We start from the raw sequence: 9896 nt of genomic DNA, 5'->3' as shown, positions 1-9896 counted from the left end.
ATGTAGTTTATTAAAGCAGTGTTTCTCGACCTTTTCTTCTAAAGTACCCCTTGTAAAAAAAAAATTATAAGTACTCACAGACTGCTTTTGTGTATCCCTAAGGGCCTGCATACCCCCGGTTGAGAAACATGGTCCTAAACTAATCTGAGGTCTTCAAATAAGCGCCGTTCCACCTTTCCAGATTACTGTGCCCTTTGCAGGAGTCAGATTTGTTTTGCATCCCACCAAGTTACACCTCACTGAAAAATGACTCACTGACAAAAACATGCAAAATATTGCAGCACATGACTGCTGACAACTTGCTGACTTTCTACCATCTTATTATTAAATCAATGAATGGGACTAGAACAATTGTGCTTACCTTTCAGCGTGAGGCATATGAAGCAGTAAAAACAAGTCATTGTCTGAATGAACTGTTAGGCTACGTCTACACGTGCACCCAACTTCGAAATAGCTTATTTCGATGTTGCGACATCGAAATAGGCTATTTCGATGAATAACGTCTACACGTCCTCCAGGGCTGGCAACGTCGATGTTCAACTTCGACGTTGCTCAGCCCAACATCGAAATAGGCACAGCGAGGGAACGTCTACACGCCAAAGTAGCACACATCGAAATAAGGGAGCCAGGCACAGCTGCAGACAGGGTCACGGGGCGGACTCAACAGCAAGTCGCTCCCTTAAAGGGCCCCTCCCAGACACACTTTCATTAAACAGTGCAAGATACACAGAGCCAACAACTAGTTGCAGACCCTGTATATGCAGCACGGACCCCCAGCTGCAGCAGCAGCAGCCAGAAGCCCTGGGCTAAGGGCTGCTGCCCACGGTGACCACAGAGCCCCGCAAGGGCTGGAGAGAGAGTATCTCTCAACCCCCCAGCTGATGGCCGCCATGGAGGACCCCGCTATTTCGATGTTGCGGGACGCGGATCGTCTACACGTCCCTACTTCGATGTTGAACGTCGAAGTAGGGCGCTATTCCCATCCCCTCATGGGGTTAGCGACTTCGACGTCTCGCCGCCTAACGTCGATTTCAACTTCGAAATAGCGCCCGACGCGTGTAGACGTGACGGGCGCTATTTCGAAGTTAGTGCCGCTACTTCGAAGTAACGTGCACGTGTAGACGCAGCTTTAGAATGCACTGAATTGACTAATGTTGTTTATGTAGCCTGTTGTAAAACTAGGCAAACGTCTAGATGTGGTGACATACGCCCTGGAAGACCTCGGTGCAGCCCCAACAGCACATGTTTGCCTGGTTGAGAAAGAGTAACAGAGAGATAGCCACGCTGGTCTATATACTATCAAAACAAAAAAGCAGTCCAGTAGCACTTTAAAGACTAACAAAATAATTTATTAGGTGATGAGCTTTCGTGGGACAGACCCACTTCTTCAGACCAGAGCCAGACCAGAACAGACTCAATATTTAAGGCAGAGAGAGCCAAAAATAGAAATCAAGGTGGCCAAATCAGAAAAATATTATCAAGGTGAGCAAATCAGAGAGCAGAGGGGCAGAAGGGGGGAGTCAAGAATTAGATTAAGCCAAGTATGCACAAAAACACCTATAATGACCTAAAAAATTCCCATCCTGATTCAAACCACGTGCTAATGTGTCCAATTTGAATGTGAAAGAGAGTTCAGCAGCCTCTCTTTCCAAAGTAGGGTGAAAATTCCTCTTCAGTAAGACACAAACCTTCAGGTCATTAACAGAATGGCCACTCCATTAAAATGCTGACTGACCAGTTTGTGGATCAGGAGTGTTTTTATGTCTGTTTTGTGCCCATGAATACTTCCAGGTCTCTCAGACAAAGAATTAATGGGCACAAAACAGGAATTTGACCACAAGGTTACGGTGGGAGACATGGGAACAGGGATTCATTTACCATGCAGTGCAGTTAACCTTGGGCTGAACAGAGATCTTCACTGGCTTCTGCATTACAAGGGCATTTTCCCACCCTTGATATTCACAGGAATGCAACACATCCAACTGAACTGGCTAGTGACATGTAACTTCTCCCCCTGCCGCCCGCCCCCGCCCCACCTCACTCCCTGCTATATAAACCCTGGGCTGCTCATTTCCTGCTCCATTTTCATCCGAGGAAGCGGCTTTTACCCACGAAATCTCACACACTTGTTTCAGAGAGGTGCCCTCTTAGTCGGTATCTTGGAAAACAGCAAGAAGTCCTGTGGCACCTTAAGGACTAACAGAGATTTTGGAGCATAAGTTTATACTCCAAAATCTCTGTTAGTCTATAAGGTGCCACAGGACTTCTTGTTGTTCTCATTAACTTGTCAGTCACCAAGGTGGTTAAGCCTAATCTCTGGCCCGGGACTCTTATTGTCAAGCGTTTGTCTTGGTTTTCCCTCTAACTGAGCTACATGCTGGGGCCCAGGCCAAGCAAGAGGCGGGAGCCGAATCTTGCAAGCTGCGGGTCTCTGTTCCTTTCGGAGCAGGGAGCATCCAGCGGAATGGGGGCTGCCGGGGGTGACGTGTGCCTGTCGTTCACCTGCCCCGAGAGCGAGGCCTGGTGCGCAGGGCTTGTGCTGCCCGATCCTGGGGGAGTCGCTGAGCTGCTCCCTGTGGACAGGTGGCAGGAAGCTGCCTCACAGGCCAGGGATGTGCTGACTCTCCTACAGACTCACTGGGTGCCCTTGAGCCAGTCACTTTGTCCCTTTGATCCCCATCTGCCCCTCAGCCCCCAGGCCAGGCACAATGATGGCTGTGTGGAACAGCCAGGCGCAAGTGGGAATGGGGATGTCTCTCAGCCTTCTCTTTCCCAGACTAAACAAACCCAGTTCTTTCAGTCTTCCCTCGGAGCTCATGTTCCTCAGACGTTGTCGCTGCTCTTCTCTGGGCCTGCTCCAATTTCTCCCCATCGTTCCTGAAATGTGGTGCCCAGAACTGACCACAACACTCCAGCTGAGGCCTAACGAGCGCAGAGCCGGCAGAAGGATGACTTCTCGTTTGCAACGCTCCTGTTGTTATCCTTCTAGAATGATTTTTGCTTTTATTTTGCAACCGTGCCACACTGCTGACTCATAGTTAGCTTGCAGTCTGCTATTATTGATACCTCAATCCCCAAGAGACAGACCTGCAGTGACAGAATCCGAAGCACACACAGCCCCAAGAGCGCTGATCCTGTGCCGGGAAGCAGCTTTGTCCTGTCCAGAGAACCAAAGGGGTTGGATAAACAATGCAAAGAGCTGAAGGCTGGCAAAGCACCAGTCTGCAGCTGGGTACGGTGAGCAGTTGGGACCAGCAAAAGAAGCAGGGAAAGGCTTCGGGAAGGAACCCCGCCACCCACAAGGCCTTGCAGGCCAGACTTGGAGAGGGATTGGAACTAACTGGGAGAAGGGTCCTACCACATAGAGCTTGAAGTTGTGTGGCCACTGCCTGAGCAAGCATGTTCAACCTGCAGCCCCAGCCCCGGCGCACAGCCAGGGCCTGAGAGGGAGCCCTGGGACTTGGGAGGCACAGACTGGGAACGGTGCTTACACCCAGCAGACTGCTGGTTGTGATGTCCCCGTGCCGCAGAACGGTTGCTGTGTAATGAATTGTATCCTCATTGAGCTGTATGAGGCGATCAGCAGCTCAGGAAAGCATCCAGAGTGAAGCGAGCACCCTGGAGTGGGGACACCCGAGCCCCTGCCCTAAGTGGCTGCACGGTGGGGTTCAGCCTTGTTGGGATTTCAAGGACTCAGCTGCTCGGGAGAGTGGAAGGGGAGCCCCCAAGGAGGCCGTTGTGTAAAGCGAGTGGGAGCGGGACTCTGAGCCTTTCGCTGGTCCACCTCACCGGGTAGTACAGAAGCCAGGAAAGTTCCCCATAACAGCGGGACCATTCCCCGGCTCACACCTACACCAGCACGCCCACCTGCAAACCCCGCAGCCCCTGGCCTTCCACGGCAGCGCAGACCCAGGCCTGGTCTGCTGGCGGGGCCCAGCTCTGGTGCCTGGCCGCAAACCTTCTCTCTCCCTCGCAGTTCTAGATTTCCCCCGCCGGCGCCTCGGCTGGCCTGAGCTCGCGGCCACGGGGAAGCCTGTCTCCACAGGTGCCTGGAGCGGCTCTGAGCAGTCGCTCTCATTGCATCCGGCCGAGCTGCGTGAAGAAGCGAGCGCGGGAAGGTTCTCGAGGCACACGCCCAGTAGGTAGGATGTGCCCCGGCTGAACGTGCCCTGCTGTGGGGCTCCAGCTGCCCGCTGTGGCCGGGGGCTGGCAGTCTGTAAGGCCACGCTCGCTGCCTCACGCCGCTTGGCTCCTGGACTTCAGGGAAGATACCCAAAGGGGAGCCAAGCGTTCCGGTTTGGGAGGCCCCTGACGTGCTGCAGCCTGTGGGCATTCGGGAGGGCAGTGACCCGGCTCTGCCCTGGCACTCCCGGGTGTGGGGCCTGGTGCCACAGAGAGGGGCTGGGCCAGCAGCGTTTGTGGGGTGTTGTACAGAGCGCTCTGCGGCACAGCGGGGGGTCCTGCCCCTCAGGAGAGCCCCGTGGGAAAGGAGAACTGGCACCAGCCAGCCACCCAGGGAGCCGGCTCTTTGCTGGAGCGGCAGCACACGGCCCCTGCTCTTCTCCAGAGACACTTCTGGGCCCAGCCCGTCAGCACCATCCTCGGCGGGCTGACTGGCCAGGTGCCCCCGCAGCTGGGGAAGGCCAGCGTCCCTGGCGGGGCAGAGCTGCCCGGCTGCCCCGGGGGAGTGGGTCCCTGGGGCAGGAGCAGAGGGCACATACCGTTGGTGTGTTCATTGAGTCGCAGACTCCGAGGCCCCCCGTGATCCTCTGGTCTGGTTCTTCCTTGGCTGGCAGTGCCCGCGGCTGGTCACGCTGAGGATTCGCTCTTGGCAGGGGTTGGGCCCTCCTCACCTGTCCTTTCTCGCCCTGGGGCCCCTCTGGAGCTGCAGCATTCTCTTTGGGGCTTGGCCACGCTCTCTCTCTCTCTCTCTTCCAGGGGTACTCAAATCCTCAGGCCAGCTGTCCCCAGCCGCCCTCTCTCCCCTGTCTGGTTTGTGCCACTTCCCCAGTGGCTGCCTGCGGACCACAGGCCTGCCTGCTACTCCTGGGTCCTCTCGTCAGCAGCCAAGAGCCGCTTGCTGCTTTCCCCCTGAGCCATCTCCTCCCCCATGTGCCATGCCTTGGTCAGGCTGGGCACCCTGGGTCTGTCATTGCAAGGCTGGTGTGCTAGGCCTTTAATCAGTCTCGGCGCTCTTTCAACCCTCATTGTCGTCCTCCCGCTGCAGCGAAGGGCGCCCGAGCTGCAGGCAGTATTTCTTCCAGCAGCCGTCCTGCTAGTGCCAACCCCAGACCTAAATGAATCTCTCTGCTCCTCTGGGGGCCTGCACCGTGCAGGGCTTCTCTCCGGTGGGTTTGGGGCAGGTGTGCCCTGCTCGGGGCTGGCTGCTCTCTGGAAGCAGCCCGCTTGTGTGCCAGCTCAGAAGACAGTCAGATGTCACCCAGCTAGGGTTCATCTCTCCTGGTGGTGCACAGCCACACACGCCTCGGTGCACATAGCAAAATTTATTCCACACAGGGGTGTAGAAGATCAGTGGGGACGTTGGTGAATGCATGCATTGCAGTGTGTGGGCATGTGTATTACTGCTGTGCCTGGCTCGAACACAGGGCTGCAACCAGGGTGGGGCGAGAGGGGCAGCCTCCCAGGGAGGAAAAATGGGCTGGGGCAGGATAGCGCCCAGCAGGGTGAATGTCCTCGTCGGCCTGCAAGGAGGGGGCCAGCGACCTGGGCTGCAGGCAAGGGGAGTGGTGCTGAGTTCTGCTGGCCTGGAGCGAGGTGGTGACTGACAGGGTGTTGTTGTGTCCTGAGCCTGTGCCAGATCCTGCCCCCACGACAGGCCGACACAGCCCCCGTCTTCAGTGGGAGGCTGCAGAAACCCCTCCTACGAGCCCCTGCACCCCCTCCCGCAGCCCTCCAGTATTCCTTCCAGTGTCCCCAAACACCACCGCAAGCACGTGGGACCCAACTCGCCATAGGAGTCCTCAGGGGCCTCTCCCTCCCTTGCCCATGTTCTCTCTGGGTGGAAGCACATGGGAGATGGGGCCTGCCCCAGTCCTTTTGGTCCGTCTGCCATTGCCTCTCTGCTGCGCTGCACGTTTCTCATCCGGTTCCCATGCACAGCTAGCGATCGCTGTCTGCCGAGCACGACTTGGCTTGGCTAGAAGCCCTTTCACAACAGGGTGCCCAGCCACCCCGGGGGTGGCCCGGAAGCTGAGGTTTCAAAGGTGAGCACAGAGCCAGGCCTTATCGCTTCAAGGATGAAAAGCGACCCAAGCCTACGCGCAGTCGAAGCAGAACCAGTGAATGATCCGCCTTCCATAGACACCTCGCTCGGCACAGGCTGCGGGGCAAACATAAAACAGTGGTTGCAACAATGTTTTGCATCTTTGTCTTAAAATCCAGTAACGCCATGAGTTCACCCTCTTTACCAAGGAAGGACACGTACAGCTGCTGCTCTCTGCCACGTAACTGTTCTTCTCGCTGGGCGAGGTGATGAACCAAAGTGTTTTTCTATTAAGTGTAGGAAATGGCTGTAAGTGATTTCATGTGAACACATTCCGATAACAGGATGTTGCTCTGCCAAAGTAAATGAAACTGACCCTCTGATTTTGCTACTCTACAAAAACTTGTCATATGCAAATTCTTACCCTCAACGATGCTTGTACAAGCTGGGCAGCCTCCCAACTTGGGCCTGATCCTTCCCCCGTCCAGTCTTAGAAGTTTCCAGCAGGCATATTGAATGGTAAGTGGGGATTCCAAGCTGCCTGGCCACTCCTCTATTGTTTGATTTTCCCCCTTTACGTCCCTTTTACCCAAGGCAGGAACGCTTTGTGTTCAGGTCAAATTTTTCTCTCGGTGCATGGAAAAGTACCAGACCCAACATCGGTTCCAGCACCAGGTGGCCTGGCTGCATGTCTCAGTGGGAGCAGCCAAACCGTTCGTCAACTTGCTCCACAACATTCCTGAAGTGTCACTAATGGCTTTTACTAGAATATCTGAGCTAAGGAAACAGGTTCCCGCTTCACACCAACAGGATGCCCAGACCCTGCCGATTACAACTTTTAACATGAGATGTGCCACGACGTACGTCTCAAATTCATAGTCAGAAGCCAATTTTCATAAAGCGGGGGGCTGTGACAGCACCCCTCTGATATTCCTTCAGTGCCCCCGAATTCCCCCACAAGCACCTGGCAAACCCCCAGCAGTGCCCTGAATCCCTCACCAACCCCATCGAGTGCACCCCAATGCCCCCTCCAGCACCTCACCAGTGCATCCAAGTACCCCATCCAGTGTCTCCAAATTCCCCAGTGAGCACCTCTCAAATACCCCATCAATGCCCCCCAGTTCCCTCTGTAGTGCCCCCCACATATAATCCCCAAGCACCCCACATATGCCCCCTCCAGCTGGGGCCTCCCCCCAGCTTCATGGTTATTAAGCTATGGGGTACACAGAACTCTGGGGACACACCACCCCATAGAACCCTCAGAGCCGGCTGTTCCATGAGCAAGGCAGAGGGCTGGGCACCCCCGCCAGGCAGTTGGCTCTAACCCCTGCTGCGGGCTGCTGGGTGGGGCCAGGACGATCTCACCTGACTGCCACTGTCTTTATAGAGCCCTGCCGCTGCTGTGGGGCCACTCTCTGAGCTAACATGTGCACCGTAGCCAGGGCAGCCCTGGGAGCTCTGCTCCTCCTGGATCTGTGCCGCCTGCCCCAAGCTGGTAAGTGGTACAGCAGCGCTGACTCCCTGCACGGGGGTGGTGGCTGGCTTTCCCCCCTGAGAACTCCTGCTCTCCCTTTTCCGGCACAGCACCTCCCCACGTGCTCAGCCGGTGCCTGTGTGTGAAGTCCCAGGAGAGGGTCCATCCCAGGTTCATCATGGACGTCCAGGTCATTGAGAAGGCAGCCCACTGCCATCGCCATGAGATCATGTGAGTAGAGCCCAGGGCAGGGGGGGCTTAGCCCCAACCCCCAAGCTTGGCCCGTCCTGGGGGGCTGGGATTCGGGGAGGAAGCCCATGCGGCCATGGCCATCCTGGGACCAGGTGTCTGCTACCGGCTGTAGCCTTCCAGCTGGGTTACCCTGCTCTGGGCTCGGCTCACCCCTGGATAGGGCCCAGCCCTGCCTCAGTTTCCCAGGGAAAGGAGACCCTGCAGCCGGCCCCAGGCTTCGGGGAGTTGTGGCTCAGCTCTCCCTGGGGAGGGGATCAGGGGACAGACAGGGAGGTGGCTTGTGACAGGACCAGGCACTGAATTTTTGCTCAAAGCTGAGATCCCCCAGCTGCCATCCACCCGACCACGCTGGGCAGGCGGGTACGTGAGACAGCCCAGGGGCTGGGAGCCCGTCTGGCTGGAGTCTGTTCTCCTCAGAAAGTGCAGCCACATGCCGGGCCTGCGCTGCCCTCTCCGTGGGGCAGGGCAGGGGCTGCTCTCCAGTCTGGGACAAAGCCAACTTTCCTGGTCCTGGGGCATCCAGCCCACTTATGCCCCATGCCCACCGCAGACCCACCCCTGGGGAGGGCTGGCTGCTGCCCCACTTTGGGTTTACCGCAGTCCTGCTTCTGGGCTCCTCCCTGGTGTTCCTCCCAGGCCCTGCGCTTCGGCCGGTCTCCTGGGGTCACTTCCCCCACAAGACCTGCTGCCCCTCCTGACCCGCCAGCGGACGTTCCCTAGCGAAACTCTAACACGAGGGCGTCCCATGCGAGCCTGGGGGGGGGTGACATGGGGCAGGGGGGCAGCCTCCACAGACAACCCCCCTGCTGCTGCGCTCCCTGAGCCTTTCCCCTCTGCGGAGCCGTTCCCAGTCCTGGCCTTGTTCAAGCAGAGGACATCTCTGAGTTCAGGCGGCTAACATCCAGCTTTACTGAATTCAATAAGGCAGCAGATGAGCCAAACCGGACACCAGTAAAACCAGGTCCAGCAAGTGGCTTGATGCAGCTCACTCTGGCATTTTATACCCTTCCACAAGCAAGCCCAGTGCCAGAGGCAATTAGTTAGAGAATCATAAATCACTTTCCAAGGAGAAACCCTTATCAGCCCAGGAGAAACAGGTACCAGGGAGCCTTGGCTGCAGACAGTTCATTAACGCGTTCCACGGAGCTCGTCCTCCTGGCCATTCCCAAACAGGTCAAGGAAAGGACAGGCTCTTGTGTGCATGCACAAGTACGGGGAGTGAAAAGGTTTCTATGTAAGATGGCTTCCACAGTCCCATCCGCCGGGGGGGCCAGCCCGGGTGAGCCCAGGCAGCCAGCATGCAGCGGGGCTTTGCTGGGGAGGGGGCCACCTCCATCTCCCCTCTCCTGGAGTGCAGCCAACTGGTCACGTCTCTGCCCCCTGCAGGCGGGCACCCCCCCGTCTCCCCACCCTGAGCCGGCCCCGCACTCCTCGGCTTCCCCAGGGCCCCCTCCTGGCCTCGCTGCTCTCCCTGCCGGCGCCCACGCCAGCTTCCTGCCTCTGCTCCTCCACGCCTGCCCGCCGGGCCCCCGGCTCACCCTCTGCCCTGCTCGAGACGGAGCTGGGGGGGAAGGGTCTGCCCCCTTACTGCCCAGTGGGAAGGGGGGTTGGGGCTGCTGCTGCCACCTCTCAGTCACCCCTGTCCTGAGGTGGATCTCCATGTCTCCTGCCTGAGGTCAGCAACCTGCCAGGGACTGGACTTTGGCTCTGACCCTCTGTCTCAGCTGTGCCCTTCTCAGTTTTCCAGTCTGTCCTCCTGGCTGTGCCCAGCTCCAGCTGCCAGCACCACTGACCTGGGCTGCTTTCCAGCTCTGCTGCAGCTGAACTGACCCAGTTCCGGGAAGTGCCCGGGAACAACCTCTGCTGCCACCGCTCCAGCTCTGCCCAGCCTATCACCGGTCACCATGGAGCGACCCCTGCCCTGGGCTGAGCTGTCACAACCCAGCC

General features: G+C 57.4%; 1 long non-coding RNA gene across 1 annotated transcript; it reads right to left on the bottom strand.

Moving 5' to 3' along the window:
* Positions 1 to 5145: 5145 nt before the first annotated feature.
* Positions 5146 to 6838, bottom strand: LOC142016037 (uncharacterized). The gene is made up of 3 exons (XR_012646275.1): positions 6648 to 6838; positions 6446 to 6510; positions 5146 to 6340 (listed from the first exon to the last, which is right to left on the bottom strand). It is a non-coding gene; the product is annotated as an uncharacterized LOC142016037 (long non-coding RNA).
* Between the last annotated feature and the right edge of the window lie 3058 nt (positions 6839 to 9896).

This window comes from Carettochelys insculpta, chromosome 7 (genome assembly GCF_033958435.1).
Source record: "Carettochelys insculpta isolate YL-2023 chromosome 7, ASM3395843v1, whole genome shotgun sequence".
Taxonomy (NCBI): Eukaryota; Metazoa; Chordata; order Testudines; family Carettochelyidae; genus Carettochelys; species Carettochelys insculpta.
Note: the sequence above shows the minus strand (reverse complement) of the source record. Positions and strands in the feature narration are given on the sequence as shown.